We start from the raw sequence: 22,062 nt of genomic DNA on the forward strand, positions 1-22,062 counted from the left end.
GCAGGTCACAGTGGATGGCTTTGCTGCAATGGGATTCCCTAACTGTGGGGGGGCGATAGACGGAACGCATAGTCCTATCTTGGCACCGGAGCACCAAGGCAGCCAGTACATAAACCGAAAGGGGTACTTTTCAATGGTGCTGCAAGCTCTGGTGGATCACAAGTGACGTTTCACCAACATCAACGTGTGATGGCCAGGAAAGGTACACGACGCTCGCATCTTCAGGAACTCTGGTCTTTATGAACAGCTGCAGCAAGGGACTTACTTTCCAGACCAGAAAATAACCGTTGGGGATGTTGAAATGCCTATAGTTATCCTTGGGGACCCAGCCTACCCCTTGATGCCATGGCTCATGAAGCCGTACACAGGCAGCCTGGACAGTAGTCAGGAGCTGTTCAACTACAGGCTGAGCAAGTGCAGAATGGTGGTAGAATGTGCATTTGGACGTTTAAAAGTGCTCTGGCGCAGTTTACTGACTCGGTTAGACTTCAGCAAAACCAATATTCCCATCGTTATTACTGCTTGCTGTGTGCTCCACAATATCTGTGAGAGTAAGGGGGGAGACATTTATGGCGAGGTGGGAAGTTGAGGCAAATCGCCTGGCCACTGATTACGTGCAGCCAGACACCAGGGCAATTAGAAGAGCACAGCAGTGTGCACTGCACAACAGAGAAGCTTTAAAAACCAGTTTCATGGCTGATCAGGCTACGGTGTGACAGTACTGTTTGTTTCTCCTTGATGAAAACTCGCCTCCTTGGTTCACTCTACTTCCCTGTAAGCCAACCGCCCTCCCTTTCCCCCTTTGATCACCGCTTGCAGAGGCAATGAAGTCATTGTTGTTTCAAATTCATGCATTCTTTATTAATTTGTCACACAAATAGGGGGAATACCTGCCAAGGTAGCCTGGGAGGGGTGGGGGAGGAGGGAAGGACAAGACCACGCTGCACTTCAAAACTTATTGAATGCCAGCCTTCTGTTGCTTGGGCAGTCCTCTGGGGTGGAGTGGTTGGGTGCCCGGAGCCATCTCCCTCCCCCCCCCCCGCATTCTTGGGCGTCTGGGTGAGGAGGCTATGGAACTTGTGGGGGAGGGTGGTTGATTACACAGGGGCTGCAGTGGTGGTCTGTCCCTTTCCTGCATCTCAACCATACGCCTGAGCATATCAGTTTGATCCTCCAGTAGCCTCAGCATTGCATCCTGCCTCCTCTCATCACGCTGCCGCCACCTCTCCTCTTGCTCCAGCCATCTGTCCTTGTGTTCATTTTGTGCTTTCCTGGACTCTGCCATTGTCTGCCTCCAAGCATTCTGCTGGGTTCTTTCAGTTTGGGTGGACTGCATGAGCTCAGAGAACATTTCATTGCGAATGCGTTTTTTTCGCCTTCTTACCTGCGCTAGCCTCTGGGATGGAGATGCTAGTGGCAGCGTTGAAACATTTGCAGCTGCTGGAGGAAAAAAAGGGGGAGTAAAACTGAAAAAGGCACATTTAAAAGGAGGGGCTGATGTTTTCAGGTTAACGTGCAGCACAAACCCAACTAACCCCTCCTCCACACCCAATTCTCTGGGATAATCGCTTCACCCCTCCCCACATCGCGTGGCTAACAGCAGGGATGATTTCTTTTCAGCCACAGGCAAACAGCCCAGCAGGAATGGCCACCTCTGAATGTCCCCTTAATAAAATTCCCCTATTTCAGCCAGGTGACCATGAATGATATAACTCTCCTGAGGATAACACAGAGAGATAAAGAAGAGATGTTGCTTGAATGCCAACAAACACCAGGACCACTTGCTGACATGCTTTCTTTAGCAATGATTCCAGATTACGTGCTAGTGGTCTGGCATGGTAAAGTGTCCTACCATGGAGGACACAATAAGGCTACCCTCCCCAGAAACCTTTTGCAAAGGCTTTGGGAGTACCTCCAGGATAGCTTCATTGAGATGTCCCTGGAAGATTTCCGCTCCATCCCCAGGCATGTTAACAGACTTTTCCAGTAGCTGTACTGACTGCAAATGCATCCCAAGTCTTCAGGGCAAATTAATCATTAAACACACTTGCTTTTAAACTGTAATTATATTTACAAAATTACACTCACCAGAGGTGCCTTCTCTGCTTTCAAGGTCCGGGAGCCCAGGTTGGGAGGGTATTGACTCCAGGGTGATAAACAGTTCCTGGCTGTCGGGGATAAGGGTTTCTCCACTTGCCTGGTGTACGCTATCTTCAACCTCCCCATCCTCATCATCTTCCTCATTCCTGTTGTGTGAGACTCCCCTGCAGGAGTCCACGTACAGGTGTGGGGTAGTTGTAGGGGCACCCCCTAGAGTGGTATGCAGCTCATCATAGAAGCGGCATGTCTGGGGCTCTGACCCTGAGCAGGTGTTTGCCTCTTGGGTTTTTTGGTAGGCTTGCCTGAGCTCCTTAAGTTTCATGCAGCACTGCTGTTATAGCCTCTGTCCATCATGCCCTTGGAGATTTTTTCAAATATTTTGGCATTTTGTCTTTTCAAATGGAGTTCTGATAGCATGGATTCATCTCCCCATACAGTGATCAGATCCAGTACCTCCTGTTTGGTCCATGCTGGAGCTCTTTTGTGATTCTGGGACTCCATGGTCACCTCTGCTGATGAGATCTGCACTGTCACCTGTGCTGATCAGCTTGCCATGGTGGCCAAACAGGAAATGAAATTCAAAAGTTTGCGGGTCTTTTCCTGTCTACCTGGCCAGTGCATCCGAGTTGAGTGTGCTGTCCAGAGTGGTCACAATGGAGCACTCTGGGATAGCTCCCAGAGGCCAATACCATCGAATTGCATCCACAATACCCCATATTCGACCCGGCGATGTCAATTTCATTCAGTGCTAATCCCCTCGTCAGGGAGGAGTACAGAAATCGATTTTAAGAGTCCATTAAGTCAACAAAAATGGCTTGGTTGTGTGGACGGGTACAGGGTTAAATCGATCGAACACTGTTAAATTCGACCTAAACTCATAGTGTAGACCAGGGCTTGGAAATCCTGCAATGTTCCTGGCTCCAATGATATCCTTTGGCTATGTGTTTCACTGTTCCAAAAAAAAAAAAAGCCCTTTTATACATTTTAAATTTGTTGACATGCTATTGTATGGGATGTCCCTTTGCAATTACATGAGAAGTGATAAATAGGAGAGCCAGATTTAACATTTGTACCTCATTTATTATTTTATATGCCACTATCAAATCCCTTCTTATCCATCTCCTCTCTTGCCTTAAACTTGTCTTTTTCTTTTCAATCTATCCATATAAGGAAGTCTCTCCACACCACTGATCACTTTTGTAGCTGGTCTCTGGACCCTTTTTGTTTCTGCTCTATATTTTTTTCATATAGGGAGAGGAGCATTCAACACTGTATTCACCAAGTGGGTGTATCATTCACTGATATTAAAATATGTTCAGTATTATTTTCTATCCAATTCTTTATTCATCCGACTATTTTGTTTGCTTTTTGGACCACCACTTTGAATTGAGCAGACTTTTTCCAATGAGCTGTCCTCATGATTAGGGATGTAATCTTGGTCCACTGAAATAAATGGCAAAACTCCCACTGATGTTAGTAAAGCCAAGATTTCACCCCAGGTCTTTTCCCTCAATGGGTATAGCTCATTTAGAACTCAATCAATGTTTATGAATAGTGCAAATAATTCTATCCAATGTGCATTACCATGCATCTAAAAATATTAAATTTTATTTGCCATTGTGTTGCCTAACTTTGTTAGGGCACGCCTGTGGAATGCCTCACAGACTCCTCTAGGCTTGACTAAGCTAAATTATTTTGTCATATGCAAATTTGCCACTTCATGAAAATTAATATATGAAACACCATTGCTGGACTCCATCCTCTGGGAACCTACTGTTAACCTTTTTGCCATGTTGAAAATGGATCATTTATTCCTCTTATCCTATTTCTAATCCATGACCAAACTTTTGCTGCTCACTATTTAGATTCTTTAAATGCCCTTTATGAGGTACTTTATCAAAAGCTTTATGAAAGGAAAATAAATTATATTAACATGTTTTGCTTTATCTGCTATTTTGTTGGTAAACTTAAAGAATTCTAGTAGATTGGAGAAGTGTGATTTACCTTTGTGGAGTCCTTGCTGGTGTGCTCTTATCAAATATATGTTCATCTAGGTGTTCTGTTTCAAGGAGTTAGCAGGTCCAGAAGTAAGGCTTACTAGTCTTTCATTTCTAGGAGCACCCATAGGACTTTTCTTAATCTAAACTGACAAGTTCTTGAAAGGCTTCTATTTCAGAAATAGGCCATGGAAAAAGGTGGAATTCACAGCTTGAGAATTCAGACTTAGGTTCTTCATTTTTAAAGAAAGCTTAAGATATGTTTGTAATTTATGGTCCTGTTTTAAAGCATAATCACATAGTACTGTATATAACTTGCCTCTACAACACTACTCAATTATTACAAGTCTCTACCATCTGTTGCTTATCAGATCATTAATGTTAGAATTAATCATTGTTGGCAAATGAGCTGAAGTTGATTTCTTTTCCAAAGACTTAATAATATTCCAAAACTTGATAGCATTACTCCATAAGTTTTTGGAATGGAAAAGTTTACTAACTGTAGCATAACATATCATTAATATTGTCCTAGTCCTCAAATATTCCTCATTTGCTTGAAAACCAACCAGTCTCTGGCTTGCCCTGTTCCAAGCCAAATTATTCTGTGCAAGAATATATAACAGATTATAAATAAAAAGCATGAGAAGACCAGCTAATTTCACAACAGCAAAGTATTTCATCCATCAAGTGTTTCCCGTCAGGACTTTATTCTAGATGTCTAAGGTGCACATGTGATGAATAAATGGGACCTCTGTTTCTTCAGGTGAACCACTGTTGTGATTTGGTATGGCTCTTCCTGTGAGGAGATACACATAATGAAATATAGATACAATTATTTTTAAAAGGTTTTTCAGTTAAATACATTTGAGTTTAATTATAAAAATGAACACAAAAACCTCATACAGGAAGAGACAAAAAAAGTTTTTTTAACACAAGCCCTAGAACTAATGTAGTGGGGTTATCCATGGCTATGACGTTACAATTTCTGCCATATATACAATGCAAACAGATATGCGTTTCATTTTCTCCCAAATGAGGGATTTAAATACATCTGGTGATGTGTGTATATTCTACACACAGTGTGTATATAAATTCATACACACACAATATATATATATACACACACACACGCTTTATATTTCCAACAATAAGTGGCTTAATTTATTGACAATGTTTAATTTAAGTCAAAACATTTTTTCCATTTGGCAGGTGCTGACAGCAAATAAAATGGTTTTGATGAATGACATAAAACTATTAATTATGTTTTGTTTGCTCTATTGTTAGTGTATCACTTGTGTGGTTAAAAATTAACTTTATGATCTTATTTAAAACAATAGATGTGACATTTCAGACATTCCTAAGAAGGATGCTTAGTAATAATAAATTGGTGTACTTGTCTAGAAAAATTTGCTAACAAAGTGAACTGAAGCATCTTAAATAGATAAAAGGAAGCAACTATAAATTACCACAGGATAAAATTTTTGTTTTATTTTTTAAAGATTTCTCTTTTTTATTTTTATCCATTGATGAATTCTGGATATGCAGAGAAAGACAATAAAATTTGATGATTATGTGGGCATTCTCGACAATGTTAAATATTTCAAAGACTGGGGAAAATATCAGACTAGTATGATATCATACTATTTATAATACTAAAACTATTGATAGTGTAATCTGGTAATGGACACTGTCCAGCATCACTCTTAAACAGTATATACTTGGGAAAATAAATCACTGTTCTGTCCTCCCTTCCCTGGTCCTTTTGTTGCTCATGCAACAAACACACACAGGAGACTTGGAACCAAATCTTTAGCTGTCCTCATTTTGGCTTCTAACACTCTCCATCCAAGTTTGGATAACAAATGGCTTACAAATAATTTAGGTACATGTCTAAGTACTCACAACTTGCTCATTCAAATGCCAGTATGCATGCACTTTACATGTTTTGAGTATACAAAACTTGCTTGCAATGCTTAGAGACTGATTTTAAAAATCTGGTCCTTTGAGTTTACTTCTGGGCAGTGTTATTATTAATGATGTCCTCAGTGAACATACTCATTTTCCTGGGAAGAATGAGCCAAATTCATCCCTTGATCTAAACAGAGTTAACAGAGTTGGATAAAATTCATCTGTGGTGTAACTTCATTTAAATCAATGGACATACACCAGGGATGTATTTACTCTAACATTATTGATTAACTGTTTCTGAGACAGCCAACAGAAACTGCAAAAAACCATTACATACTGTTTTCATTATACTTTTTAAAAAGTAGAGGTCTATGTTTTTGTATAGAAAGAAAGAAAGAAAGAAAGAAAGAAAGAAAGAAAGAAAGAAAGAAAGAAAGAAAGAAAGAAAGAAAGAAAGAAAGAAAGAAAGAAAGAAAGAAAGAAAGAAAGAAAGAAAGAAAGAAAGAAAGAAAGAAAGAAAGAAAGAAAGAAATTTTCCAACAAAAAATTAAAAGACAGACAGACAGTTTCCAGGGGAAAAAATAGATTTTCTTTAAAGTATTGAAACACAAAATTCTAGCCAGTGCAGATAACGTGGCTGAATTGCCCCACAGACAAGTCCATAGATACGTTGGAAAAGCAGAATGGACAAACACTGCAGTAGAATAAGGCTAATACATAGGGATATGGGTAGCCCGGAAGTCTGCTACTTTAAAACATGACATGAAGGTAAATGAAGATACCAACCAGTTCCCTCAATCCAAACTACTACCCCGCAGGTAGTGGGTAGCATGCAAGCTAAACCCATAACTTAAGATGGGGCTCTCCATACAACCAACCTAGATATTTGGCACCAAACATCCAAATTCCTCCTGCCTTCTCCACGTCTGAAGCTTAACGGCACAGGTGAAAGGTGCACACTGTGCAAACACATTGAATCCTACCCTGTGTTAAACAACAGGCGCAGGCCAATCACCATCTGGCCACAATCTTGGAATTACAATCCATAAAAACTATAAAGAACTCACACTGCAACCTACAAAAGTTGGGATGTACTCATGAAAACATCTCATTTGTTAAGTTTTCTAGATATTTTGTGGACAGAAAAACAGTTAATTTGCCATTAAGAAATGTCCTTTCCAACCCAACTAGGTTACTGGAAGAGCAGACCTGTAAACCTTGCATAACCCATAACTCAACTGCAGCAATGGACATAACCAGATAAAGGAGGTGGGGAAGGGTTGGGATTGCAGGTTGGGTGTCAAATGTCCATTCACTCAAGGAAGAACCTTAAAAGCCCCAAGGCCAGGGGATGCCCAGGCAGTAGGTTTTGAATGGCCCAATTAGGCTGCAGGGACAGGTGACAATGCCCATAGCCAGGCTCACCAGGACCCCAAGGGAACCTATCCCCTGCCAGTCTGGTCAACTAGAGGGGATGGATGTTAACATGTTTGCATTCTTGCTTTAAGCAGCCCGCAGGGTGAGAATAAACTATGCTGGGGCAATAGCTGAGGGCATCTGTATGTGAATATGTAAAAAGCAGCCAGGTACTTCCTCAGAAATGCTCTCATTGAAGGTGTGAGGAGTGGGCTTTCTTTGGAGCCAGAACAAGGGCAGAAAATTTTTGAGCCAACCTCATTCGACCTTTTCCGGGGGAAGACACAGAATTTGACCCTTGGATTGAAGTTGATTTCCTTTAACAATTATAACCATTTAAAGAGAACTATTGACCCTAAGCTGCTTAATCCTGTCCCTTTCAACTAATTGTACTCTTAGCCCAAATTTACCAACTGACAGGTTATCACACTCCTTCCATATGTTCAAACTCCTATTTCACCAAGAACTCAACATTGCTGCCTTCACAGAGGGTAGAGTCCCTGTGTTTTGAGCTATGGCAAAACATCCCTTCTAGATTTGAAAGAAGGTTGTTGCCTGAGAACTAAGGTAAATACACCTTAGCAGAGTATTTCCTGTTGAAATAAGGAGTAGGAAAAAATTGTAGAGAATATAAATTCCTAACTCCTTTAAGAAAATTGGATTGGTTTCTAATACTGAGTGCTGCTGCAGTGAGTCTGGAAATGGGATCTCTTACTTGAGGAAGTCCCTCTATAATGTGATAATGCATTGATCAGCTAGTGTAGAAAGCACTTTCTAGAGCCTCTGAAAAGCCAAATCAGATGAGGGAAAACTTGCAAAATTGAGGAACAACATGTACAGTGGTTGAGGTAACAGATGCTATTTGTTGGGGTCAGCCATACTGACACCTGTAGCAACAGCAACATCTTTCCATTACCAAATAAGTATCAATAAAGGCATTTGTGTGGAGAAAACAGAAAGAGAACTAAAAATGTTGTTGAGAGCATAGAGGAATAGGAAAATTAAATGTGTGGCAGTACACTGAAGGTAAAAAGATGTGCATATGACACATTAATAAAAGCAACATCTTGTACAGGGGAGTAACAAGATTATTTTTATGAGTTTGTAGTGCCCATAAGCGTGCCAGGCCTTTCTCAAAAAACAAAGACACCATCACTATTGAAGACAGCTTACATCCTTAAAGCTCCAGAAAGGAAGTCCTGCAATCTGATCTGCCCAGGCAGTCCTCTGTGCCAGCATGGAGGCCTACTGACTTCAGTGGAACTTGGCAAGGGCATAAGTAGGGCCCTACCAAATGCACAACCATAAAAAACGCATCATGGACCATGAAATCTGTATAGTAAAGGGTAAAAGCACACAAAAGTCCAGATTTCACGGGGGAGACCAGCGTTTCTCAAACTGGGTCATGACCCAAAAGAGGGTTGTAGAAGGGAGGTTGCAAGGTTACTTTAGGAGGGTCATGGTATTGCCACCCTTACTTCTGCAGGAATGAAATCAGGAAGGCTAAATCACACCTGGAGTTGCAGCTAGCGAGAGATGTTAACAGTAACAAGAAGGGTTTCTTCAGGTATGTTGGCAACAAGAAGAAAGCCAAGGAAAGTGTGGGCCCCTTAATGAATGAGGGAGGCAACCTAGTGACAGAGGATGTGGAAAAAGCTAATGTACTCAATGCTTTTTTTGCCTCTGTCTTCACGAACAAGGTCAGCTCCCAGACTACTGCACTGGGCAGCACAGCGTGGGGAGGAGGTGGCCAGCCCTCTGTGAAGAAAAAAGTGGTTCGGGACTATTTAGAAAAGCTGGACGTGCACAAGTCCATGGGGCTGGATACGTTGCATCTGAGAGTGCTAAATGAATTGGCGGATGTGATTGCAGAGCCATTGGCCATTATCTCTGAAAACTCATGGTGATCGGGGGAAGTCTCGGAAGACTGGAAAAAGGCTAATGTAGTGCCAATCTTTAAAAAAGGGAAGGAGGAGGATCCTGGGAACTAAAGGCCAGTCAGCCTCGACTCAGTCCCTGGAAAAATCATGGAGCAGGTCCTCAAGGAATCAATTCTGAAGCACTTAGATCAGAGGAAAGTGATCAGGAACAGCCAGCATGGATTCACCAAGGGAAGGTCATGCCTGACTAATCTAATCGCCTTCTATGATGAGATTACTGGTTCTGTGGATGAAGGGAAAGCAGTAGACATGTTATTCCTTGACTTTAGCAAAGCTTTTGACACGGTCTCCCACAGTATTCTTGTCAGCAAGTTAAAGAAGTATGGGCTGGATGGATGCACTACAAGGTGGGTAGAAAGTTGGCTAGATTGTCGGGCTCAACGGGTAGTGATCAATGGCTCCAAGTCTAGTTGGCAGCCGGTATCTAGCGGAGTGCCCCAAGGGGAGTTGGCAGCCGGCTAGATATTAATGATTCTTCATTAATGATCTGGAGGATGGTGTGGATTGCATAATCAGCAAGTTTGCAGATGACACTAAACTGGGAGGAGTGGTAGATACGCTGGAGGGTAGGGATAGGATACAGAGGGACCTGGACAGATTGGAGGATTGGGCCAAAAGAAATCTGATGAGGTTCAACAAGGACAAGTGCAGAGTCCTGCACTTAGGACGGAATAATCCAATGCACCGCTACAGACTAGGGACCGAGTAGTCTGGGCAGCAGTTCTGCAGAGAAGGACCTAGGGGTGACAGTGGAAGAGAGGCTGGATATGAGTCAGCAGTGTGCCCTTGTTGCCAAGAAGGCCAATGGCATTTTGAGGTGTATAAGTAGGGGCATTGCCAGCAGATCGAGGGACGTGATTATTCCCCTCTATTCAACATTGGTGAAGCCTCATCTGGAGTACTGTGTCCAGTTTTGGGCCCCACACTACAAGAAGGATGTGGATAAATTGGAGAGAGTCCAGCGAAGGGCAACAAAAATGATTAGGGGTCTGGAACACGTGAGTTATGAGGAGAGGCTGAGGGAACTGGGATTGTTTAGTCTACGGAGGAGAGGAATGAGGGGGGATTTGATAGCTGCTTTTAACTACCTGAAAGGTGGATCCAAAGAGGATGGCTCTAGACTATTCTCAGTGGTCGCAGATGACAGGACAAGGAGTAATGGTCTCAAGTTGCAGTGGGGGAGGTTTAGGTTGGATATTAGGAAAAACTTTTTCACTAGGAGGGTGGTGAAACACTGGAATGCGTTACCTAGGGAGGTGGTGGAATCTCCTTCCTTAGAGGTTTTTAAGGTCAGGCTTGACAAAGCCCTGGCTGGGATGATTTAGTTGGGGATTGGTCCTGCTCTGGGCAGGGGGTTGGACTAGATGAGCTCCAGAGGTCCCTTCCAACCCTGAGATTCTATGATTCTGCACTGCTGCCTTCAGAGCTGGGCAGCCGGAGGGCAGAGGCTTTTGGCCAGGTGCCCAGCTCTGAAGGCAGTGCTCGCCAGCAGCAGCGCAGAAGTAAGGGTGGCAATACCGTACCAGGCCATCCATACCTCTGTGCTGTTACTGGCACTGGCTCTGCCTTCACAGCTGGGCTCCCGGCCAGCAGCCGCCGCTCTCCGGCTGCCCAGCTCTGAAGGCAGCGCTGCCGCCAGCAGCAGTGCAGAAGTAAGGGTAGCTGTATTACAATCCCCCCAACAATAACCCTGCAACCCCCCCACAACTCCTTTTTGGGTCAGGAACCCCGACAATTACAACACCGGGAAACTTCAGATTTAAATAGCTGAAATCATGTAATTTACAATTTTTTAAATCCGATGACTGTGAAATGGACCAAAATGGACAGTGAATTTGGTAGCGCCCTAGGCATGAGGGTCCAACTTCAGGATTAGGGCCTGAATTTCAGACATGACACAATAGGTGGAGTCAAAAAACAGTAGTGAGGAGGAGAGCAGAAAAAAAGGTTACATTAAAATAATGGTGTATAGTTCTAACATAACACGCACATATAGGCTTTCTTTAACTCCAAATCTAGGCCCACTCCGAGTCACTTGTAGGACCATGGCCTATACACGCATAGAATGAACAACATGGATAATGTATAACACAATGTTTTTAGAATTTCACACGGATGGTTTGTAATGAACTTTTGTTACAGTGTAATTTGCCTTCCTTTTTTTTTTTTTTTAAATCCTTGGTGGGCATTATGTTGTTTGTACATAAAGAAAGCTTTGTAGCAAAATTTGTTATAGTTCATTTTTAAAACGGTCTGAGGAATCCTTTTTATGACTAAAGAAAGAAATTAAATATCTTTTTTGTGACTAATTTACTATTATTTTTCCACTTTATTTAATTTGCTCAATGAACTGTTTGTGTTCATGTAACCACATAATGTCTTAATCCCTCTGAATTTTTTCATACAATTTTTGGTCCATATATGGTCATAAGAATGTTGAGAATTTAAAAAAAAAATCTTTTTAGGCAAGTAATAATCTTAAACCAGCTAATAAATTAAGTATTTTGTATGCTCTAGAAATTAAGATTTGGACAGCAGAATAGTATTTAAGAATTACTAATCTACCCATTGATTCTGTGAAGAATAAACATGTCATCTTACATATCTAGAAATTAAACTTGCAAAGTACTCATCAGCAAATGTTAAGTGAGAGTATGGTATGGATAGTGGTTTACACCTGGGACTCCCAATTCAAGACAATAATGTAAACTGTTTAATCTTAACAAAAAGGCATTTTTAGTGTTTCTTCTGTTTAGTATTCTCAATGTTAACAAAATTGTCAATGGAATTTCAAGAGACTAAATCTTTAATTCAATACTTAGAGATGTTAATTATATATAAGAAAGGTCAGGTACACTACAAAATTACTGCAATTTGGACTTGATTCTTGCTACTTCTTTTTAACTCAAAACAAAAAATACCAACTCCACATGCACACACCATTTAAAATATAAACTTTACATCCAGAATGGCTAAGCACTTTGCAAAAGTATTATCCACATTTTAGTGCTGGAGAAACAGACACACAGAAAGAGGAAATATCTTACCCAAGATGACAACAGATCTATGGCAGATTGGAAAACAGATCATGGGAATCCTGACTCATAGTTGGCTGTTCTAACATCGAGGACATGTGCCTCCCAAATAGAGTAATGTATTGCCTTTAAGATAGGACTACAATAAATTGCATGCATACATTATATTATTATAATTTGCATACATTATTACTGTGACTGCATGCACAACCAAGGTAACTGCATGTGCAAATATCCAGTTACAAATCTAGCTGATCATTTATTCAAGCAGTTACTGTGAATGAATTGGAAGTCACTGTATCCACATGCACAAATTATGCATGTACTGTTTTGCATCACCTGCATGCATATATACAAATTGATCCCTTAAATGTTTCTCTTTGGTTCTGAAATTATATTGCACCCATTTTATTGTCCCCTTTATGTATATAAAAGTAGTTTGTTCTCAGACCTAAATATATGTTTATGGTTAAGTTTGTATTCAGGCATATGTCTGAAGAACTGGGTTAAAGACTGGCTGGCTGGCTGTTTCAGTCTGGATTGTAAACACAAATTGATTATCACTTCTAGATAGCCAAATTAGTTTGACTGAGATTCTAAATATTACAAGAGCCTGGTGTGCATCAATTGAAAATGTGATTTTTCTAACAAAAATTACTTTGTTAATGAAATTAGTAAGTAAGTCTGCTGAAAAATATTCAGATTGACAGGAAATTAAGCAAAGGTGTTTAGAATAAGAATGGGGATTTTATTTCTTATATCTAGAAGTTCAACAGACTTGCATAAGTAAATAATCCCATGAGTTACTTACCTTATATTGTATTTAGTTCAAACATTAAATGCATAAAGTTCTTGATCATCCCCCAAAATAATAAAGCTGGTGGTATGGAGAAAAACTTTCATGGGATTAAAAAAGTTAAAAAATTTCAAATATGCAATTAAAGGCATTCTAGCATGGTTGTGATCTCTGCTCTGGTTTCCTATTTACAGAGAAGGAAAACTGGCTCAGACTTCCTAGACTAAGACAAGAAAGTATGCAAAATCGAGCAGTCTCTGTGCCAGCTCTTGCTAATCCTCTTCAGTATGGTTTGCTGCTAATTTGTCATGGCACATATTTGCCTTATGTCTAATTAGCATCAAATTTCAAACTGCTATTTGCTAACAATTTGTTGCATCAATCTGCTTGAAAATCTATAGTTTAGAATTGGATTGCAGTTTATTCTGTCTATCAAAATTCCAATTCACACCGTACACAAAATAATGTATTATTCCCGCCAAAATATTCCAATACTTTATTAGACAAAAGGAGCTAGATTTTAAAAGAAAAACTATATTATCATCCTGTATGTTTTTATGTCCCTTTGCTTAATGCTCCATTTTTAATTTACTGTACCTTATTTACATGGGGAGCTTAGTATGTCAGGACTTGCCCCTTCCTTATATGTAATCAAATCCAGCTGAAATCTCATAGCCACTACACTGGAACTGGTTCATAAAAACCTATCAAACCCATTTTGTGAGGACACAAGACAAGATCCTTGCAGTAGCAATTTACATGCACTAGAACTGGTTATCTTAAAGAATGAGAAAGTTTCAATTAAGGAGCTACCTAGACTTTAGGAATTAGGTTGGTCTCTTCAATATCTAAAAGTAGACATTTTAATAAATGAATTAGCAGCTACAGATCATCTGGAATCACTGTCATGAACAACTATTGTAGAGATGTTTTGCATCAAGATATTGACAAACATAATAAAATCTTTCATAACTGATTGGATCTACATCCAAGAGCAAGTCTTCTTGGCTGTGGTGAGAATAACCTGAGAGCAACCTTCAAGGGTTGGATTTTCAAAAACACTCAGCACTCTCCTAACCCTGCTCCCATCTAAGTCAGGGGTAAAACTCCCATTGACTTCAAAAGGAGCACAGTTAGGCGAACGCTTAGCACTTTTCAAACTCATCCCAAGTGCTTATATAGAGCCAATCAGAAAGACTGAGGTGACAGGCAGGACACAGTGTCTCAGTTACTGAACCTTCAGGAATGAGACGGTTCAGTTCTCCTCAGAGAAAGTATTTGCTGTACCCTTAGGTTCTCTCTCCAGCTGCAGAAACCTAATTTGAATCTCTATTGGTCACTGCTGCCTCTAAATCATCCTGAAGAAGTATACAATCAATTTATACTGGTGAAAACCAAGTTTACAAAAGATTTTCAATTTCCAAATTGAATCTGAAAGTCTTTTACTATCTCAGCTTCTGGACAAGGTAGGGGTGTCACATCAGCCATCTTCAGAGAGATGTTTCCCTTCTGTTCAGAAGGTGATTATAGGTTCTGGCAGTGGCTACAATTTTCTGTGACCAAGAAAAGAAAACACAGGAACACAGGGGAAGTGGTGAAGGTGGTCTCATGAAAAGAGCATAACTATTTAAATAATCTCTGTTGTATGCATCACAAACATCACATTGATACTAAAAGTCACACCAATACAAACGTGTTCTCGTCATTGGAGTAAATGTACAAGGAGATACAGTACTGTGAGAGAACAAAGATCTCCTTTATAGAAGTGGGTATCTGTCTTCCTACAAACTACCTCAAACATTGTGTCTATGCGAGAAAGCCATTGAGAGACAGTTTGAACATGTTAAAAGTGTAAGAATAGTCACCATAAGCAATAGTTCTCAAGGCAGGTGATTGCAAGTGTTCCTGGAATTTACTGTATGATACAATTACACAGTATTGTAAATTATGTTTATTTGCAAGAATGTTGATTTCTAACATTTATAGAACTTCCCTTTATTTTTATGTATCTCTTTAAGGGACAGTATATCAGAAACCACATGACTTCTTCATTTTTTAAGATCATATGTAATGCACTGTGGCTCAATTTTGTGCATGCAAATGGTAATTCAGATTTGCATGTGCAACTGCACCTACACCCACAATTTTGAGGTTAAAAATCAAAGATTAGTGTGAGGCCAGCTGAAAATCGGATATACTATACTGTGTTGTAATGCCCTAATGTCACCATAGCTTTCCTTTATTTAGCTTTATGTATTTGATTCATGCTATTTACTTACGCATGATTCCACTTTTTTCACCATGGGTAGCATTAACAGTAGATGTCTTTTGAAGATTGTTAAAGAAAAACCAAAAACACACTTTCCCAGTTTTGTTTCCAAGATCTGTTCTATATTTTGTCATGTTTTGTTTAAGAATCAACAGGAATCCTTCTACTGTGGTATTTTTCATTCATATTTTTTAAGGTTATGTGTCAAATTCTGATTCCACAGGAAAAAATGGCAAAACACCAGTCAATTTCAATTGGACTAAGATTTTGCCCTACATGAATACAACGTGAATGATGGCAGATAGACAGCACTGGAGAATTAAGACTTCTATTTGTTCATAGGATAGGTACCGCATGGCACTGCCAATGTAAACTTCTCATTTCAGCCCACCAATCTCTCTCAATCCTGAACTGTTAGGGACGAGATGAGAAAGATAAGGTGGGTGAGGTAATATCTTTCATTGGGCCAACTTCTGTGTAACTGAAGAAGAGCTCTGTGTAGCTCAAAACTTGTTTCTTTCATTCTCTTTCACCAACAAATGTTGCTCCAATAATAGATATTACCTAACCCACCTTGTCTCTCTAACATCCTGGGACCAAAACAGCTACAACTACACTGCAAACAGGGATGAAATTGTAATTCATTCCACTTCAAATCTTAACTTCTCTGCAATGAAGATGCTGAATGTGATATCATTTTTGAAGCTCTCCACTTGTTCTAATTCTTCCAAGTTTCTCTTACATAAGCCTAGAAAACCGAATGATAATCTCAATCAACTTTCAAAGACAGGTCCTCCTTGCTCCCTTCAGTATTCCTTCAAAAAATTAAGCATCAGTTGACCTCTTGGACCACCTCTTAGTTTTCTAATTCTGGAGGATGAAATTGTGTTCTCTCATCTTGGTGCAGGAAACCACACTGTGTACCCTGAATTCACCCCAGATTTCATGGGATATGGAATCCAGAGCATGCCCACTGGAAGCATGAGAACAGCAGCAGATACAGGAAGATGATACACCCTCACTGGGAAAATAGGAACACTCTTCTTGTTAGACCTAAACTGAGCATGCTTTGGGTCCAGCAGAGCTTATTTATTATATCATCATACAGAAAGCAAGATACATTGCTATTTCAATTCTGCCCATAGTAATGTTTGGCTTTTTGCTTGTTTGGTTTTTATTTTTCACTGAAGATGTTACATGAAGGTTTCACTTCTCTCATAGTAGAATAAAACTCCAGCCTCTCTCTTTGTTTTCTATTTCTTACATTTGAATAAGAAGAGAGACAGATATATTATATACCCATAACCCACAAAGAAGATGAGGGTTGGGGGAGTCACATTTGTGCCATCAGTTAAAAAGATTCCTGAACATAAAACTGCAAAGAAAAAAAGACCTTTAAAAGTACTCAGCATTGACATAATTAAATCTACCACATCTAGGTCAACTGAGGATGCAGGATTTATACACCAATGATTTATTCACAACTTCTGAACAATGCTGTTTTGAAACATAAATACAGATGTACTGGTATCAATCTTGCTTTAAATATACTGCTCTGATCTGAAAATCAGCCAAAATATTCCATAGAAATGCTGAATGAATTTGGTGTTGAAAGTGGTTCTACTGAAAAAGGTTTCCAGTCAGTCCCAGGGCAAAGCATCAATTGTGAGTTTACATGGTTTCCCTTAATGAAGTTTTGCAAGATATTCAGTAACAGTCTATGAAAATTGCTCAGGAGGACACATCTGTCTAGTTACATTTGACTTTGGCAGAAAACTGGTTGAGGCTCAGTTGTAACAATCCAGTTACGAAACAACAATCTCAGTTACAGCCTGAAAAGCCAACACTACAACCCTAACCTTTTAGCACCAACCCCTTCCCGATGCCTCTTCACTGCTTTCACTTAACTGGCAGTAGCAGTAGGTCCCTTATCCTCATCGCAGACCAACCATTTGATGGAAGCATTGCACAGGAATACACAAAACAAGACAGCAGTTACATTTTCTTGGCTTACTCCCACCTCTCTCCACACTGCCACCACTACTAGATACTGTTAGCTGTTTAGAATCATACTTAACTGTGATCCTAAAGCTACTGGGGCAGATATATTGTGAAATGTATTTATATTTGCATCCTTTGCAATGTGCGGCATATTACCTGTTATAAAAACTTACTTCATTTCATGCTATTATAACATGCTTGTAAAATGTGTGTTGCCCCCTCCTGTAAAGGCTAGCTCATGTGAAGGCTACAGCCTTCTGGAGCTTCTCCTTTCACTGAAGCAGTAAAGGCTCCAGTTTTTCAATCCCCAGATTCAAACACTGCTGATGCTCTATATTGGGGATGTTGCACTTTCTGTATATTTGTTGCTTAGAAGAAAAAAACACAACTGCATTTTCAGCCAAGCACCCTGACTAACTGCGAAATCTAATGGGAAGTATTATTTTAAATCCCAGGTGAGATTTTTGAACTATTAATGGGAGCAAATTTGTTTAAAGAAGCAGGAAAAAAAAAAAACCCCTGTGTGATGGTGTAGTACTCAAGCCCAACATGAACCTGTAAACATGCTTTTCTCTCCTGGCTTAAAAAAAAAGACTCTCAGAGCTGTACATGACAAATATATATATTATCTATATGCTTTTCTTGGTCTAATAAAGCAAACGATTGCATGCTTCTTTCCTGGTCTAATTCAGATTCTAATGAATGCTTCTCTATTGGTCAAATACAACACAAGCCCATACATGCTTTTTTCCTGGTCAACTATAACACTCTATAAATGATACAAAAAGCATACTTCTCTCCTGAGCATACTTGTATATAAAGGAAGAAGCAACATAGCCTAGCAAGAATGTTAATTTTGTGTGGGAATTTTCTTCCACAATTAGCAGAAAAGATAAATAAAATTTTCAGATACAGCCATATCAAATTGCACAACACATTGGCATGTGTGGGGTTTGCGTGCAATAAAAGGAGGAATTGGAGATGAAAGTTATTTCTGCACTCTAAGTAATGAGAGATAGCCTTGAAACACTGATAGAGAAGGAAGCATTTTCATTAGGTATGTTTCACTTTCTTCTTCGGTACACTGATCCTCCTACAGTAGATGTGTGTTCTTACATGACATATTTCCACTTTCCCACTGAAGTGCTTGTGATTCTTGAATGCTGTTTGTTGTTACTGTTTTTCTTCCCCGACACTATGCACCAATTTTTAACCTTTTCAGTAACCAAGTGACACTTCTGGGACATTACAGTATTCCTGTCAAAATGTCTGGTCTGCAACAATAAACTTTACATTGATGTCTTGCTTTTCTAGAATAATTACACTGTACCTTAAATGTTAGCCTATTTACTATTTGTGCAAAAAGATGACAATAAAATCAATTGAACACAATTCCCAACTGTGCATCAAAGTCTTTTGCAATGTTAATGGATTAGCACATCTAGAGAGGTGCAAGATCATTTTGTCTCAGTGCTTGGGCTGGCACATAATATGCACTTCCTCAACTTATTAACCCTTATCTGCTGAACTCATCTGTTCTGAAACTTAGTTTAAGCTCCCTGTATTTGTCAGGTTTCCATTTTTTTAAGCAAAGTCCTGGGAACCTGCACATCGATCAATAGGTATATGATGAAGGAACTTGGCCCTTGCTATCTATGACCAGTGGCTATGTTTTTTCAGTGATTCCACAGGAGTCAAAAACTCAACAAAGCGAATCGCGGATGCTGTAAAGGGAGCATGCTGCTCATGTCTGTGACCACTGTATGCAAAGCTTGGCATTAGTCACCGCCAGGCCGCCTCTGACAGCCCTGAAGTGAGGGAGATTAATGTGAGGCAGGGGCACTTTATTATTGTCATTCTGTTCTTTCACACTCTGCCTCTGACTTTCAATTTTGCTCCAGAATTAATTGTCTGCTCCCTACAGTATGACTGATGTAGAAGGATACAAGTAACATAGGCACCTGGTTCTGGCCTTGACAATCTGACTCGATGTTGCAGGATGTATTGTGTACGGTCAAATTCAGGGACAGACTGGCATCTTTCAAAGAAATCAGCCAATGTTTCTTTTGACTTCCATCAGATTTGACTGTAGATTATCCTTTTCTAAGAACAATTTTTCCTTGTAGAGATGCTAACAAAATGCCAGTACCATTATTAAGTACCACACATGATACCATTGCTCTGTTTTGTGCAGCCTTATAGGAGACCTTTCATTTCTGGGCTTTTCTTTTTTCTGTTTGAAAGTAGTAAATTAGTAATGCAGCATTGTTAAATCCCTACTCTCTCAGATTTAAGCATTGCTGTGAGAATATCGTATACAGTATCTCTGACAATAAAAAATACATGACTATATAACTTTGTATCATTTCCTATTTACTCCACTAACAGTTCCAAAGCAAATTAAACAAAAAGTAAGACAAATATTTAAAGATGCCATATCTGTATATCAGACTTAAAATTACCAGTGGCACAGCAAGATCAAAGAACATCTTTACTAGAGAACCGAGGTTTGAGCTTTTAGGAGTCAAAAATAAATGCCTTTCTACAAGAACCACAAATCTGTCAGTCTATTTTTATTAGGTTAACCTCCATTGGTGGAGATGGCAGCACAGTTTTATTGTGTAGCAGAACATGCAACTTCACATTTATTTTCCACCATACAATGATCACCATTATATTGTCTGCATTTATCAGCAGTCAACAGACACTGGAACTGTGAAATGCTGAAATGAACCCTATTCTTAGAATAGGAAACAGCTGTGTTAACTATGTTGCTAAAGTTTTCCTTTTTCATGGTGACCACTGAACCCCTAAGTGTCCTTTAGTATTTTCATTTGGGTTTTATTATATGTTGGTCATAAGGGTAATATCCCTTTGGATGACACACAACTGAGAAAACATCATCTAATTAAAGCATAGATGATGGAATGATATCAGACATTCAATTGTTTAATGTTACTCCATTAATGTATTTTTTTCCTGTGAGGATTTCACAAATTTCCTCCCAAACACACTGCCTGAGTAGAACTTGCAATAAATTATTGCAGCTTTAACTCATCATCTACTTCAATACGATCATGGTATTATGTTAAAGGGTACAGAAATATATAATATGCTGAACTGTCTCTACAGTTGATACCAGAGGGAAAATTACCACCACTCAGTGAAGAAGATCCAATCTCATTACATTAATGATATATCATGATGGCCAAAATATGAAAAATAACCAGTTGCTTTTATGAAAAAAAGGCAGCTTTTCCCACTTGCTTCCTTTTACAGACTCCCATAAAAAGTAAATTTTAGGATGCATTTCAACTTCCCTGAGAGACACCAAAAGCCCTAAGAAACTCTGTCTCTTTAAAAAGAAGGTGTATGAGGAAACATTGTAATATCCTTCAAACCTGACATTAAGTATTCAAATGTTACTTAAGCAAAGTGTGAGCAATTAAATTAATCAATCTTCCCAGCCATGTACTGAACAGATGTTCAATAAATTCTCTCTGTTTACTGTGTGGGGGGAAGGAAGTCCACTTTTAGCTGTCCTTCAGTGATGACATCCCTCAGCCTGTCCTTTCAGGAGGCCTCATGGGCCACTATCAGGCAGTTCTGCTGTGTTATTTCTTTATTATAAATAACAACAGGCCACCTGGACTACGTGCCGTACCTGGAAGCTGAGGTTTAATGATCCTTCAGGCTATATCCTCAGCTCTCTCTTGATCCCAGATAATGGGACTGATGGGAATGGCAGAGGAGTGACGGATGGCAGTGACGGATGACTCCAGACAAACATGTGCTGACAACTTGTGAATATGGGGCAGTGCTGCAAAAAGGTCAAGATAAAAAATACTTGCTTGACTTTCAAAGTTTCTTGATGAAAAAATATATGAGATCCAGATCTTCTATTTGCTGTATTTTTTTTTCTTTACTACTAAGTAACTTTGTCGGGCAGGATTGTAGAAAGTATTATCTGAGTATCTCAAGTCTGGCAAGAAAACAACAGAGAAAGTAGCATTTCTACTATTTAGAAGTGCAACCATGTTCAAGGTCTGTATTATATAAACATGCACATGAACATATGTGGTCTTGAATGTTAACTGGCTGGCAGCCACAATCATGCATTGCATAGTTTTTTAAAACCGACTAATCAGGTTCTCATACCCTGCTTATCACCGTGGTATCTAATTACCTGTGAATAACCTCATCCTGAACCTGGAAGGGCCACTCTGTTACCTCGATCCCTCTTGTTATGCCCAGTTAAGCAGCGAGGCCTGTGCTTAATAAAATTATGCCTTAGGAGTTCTGTGATGTAATATATTGCCTACTAAAGTAGCTCACACCACCAAATCCATTTCAGGATCACAGATCCCAGTGAGCTAAAGGTCAAGTTTATTCATTAAGCAACATAGTCTTCACACAACAAATACTTTTGGGAAAGATAATATACTGATGTGTCTCCTGGTCTTAACTTTTTACATGTTAATACCAACTGGGATCAAATGAGTCGACTGACATTCAAATGTAATGGTTAAAATTTCTGCACCACAGATATACAACTTCAACCTTTTGAATGCTGCCATTCCATATATGGACTTTATCCACA

The 22,062-nt window shown here is 39.6% G+C and overlaps 1 long non-coding RNA gene across 4 annotated transcripts in view; it reads right to left on the reverse strand.

Moving 5' to 3' along the window:
• Positions 1-833: 833 nt before the first annotated feature.
• LOC125620592 (uncharacterized) overlaps positions 834-22,062 on the reverse strand; it is a 372,396-nt gene continuing 351,167 nt past the window's right edge. For 3 of the 4 annotated variants that reach the window (XR_012664581.1, XR_012664578.1, XR_012664580.1), the window contains 4 exons: positions 21,127-21,444; positions 4,105-4,893; positions 2,089-3,049; positions 834-1,440 (listed from right to left, as the gene is read on the reverse strand). This is a non-coding gene — a long non-coding RNA (uncharacterized LOC125620592). The remainder of the gene's footprint in view (positions 1,441-2,088; positions 3,050-4,104; positions 4,894-21,126; positions 21,445-22,062) is intronic. The other variant, XR_012664579.1, reaches the window with a different exon arrangement.

Source organism: Caretta caretta, chromosome 12 (genome assembly GCF_965140235.1).
Source record: "Caretta caretta isolate rCarCar2 chromosome 12, rCarCar1.hap1, whole genome shotgun sequence".
Lineage (NCBI taxonomy): Eukaryota > Metazoa > Chordata > Testudines > Cheloniidae > Caretta > Caretta caretta.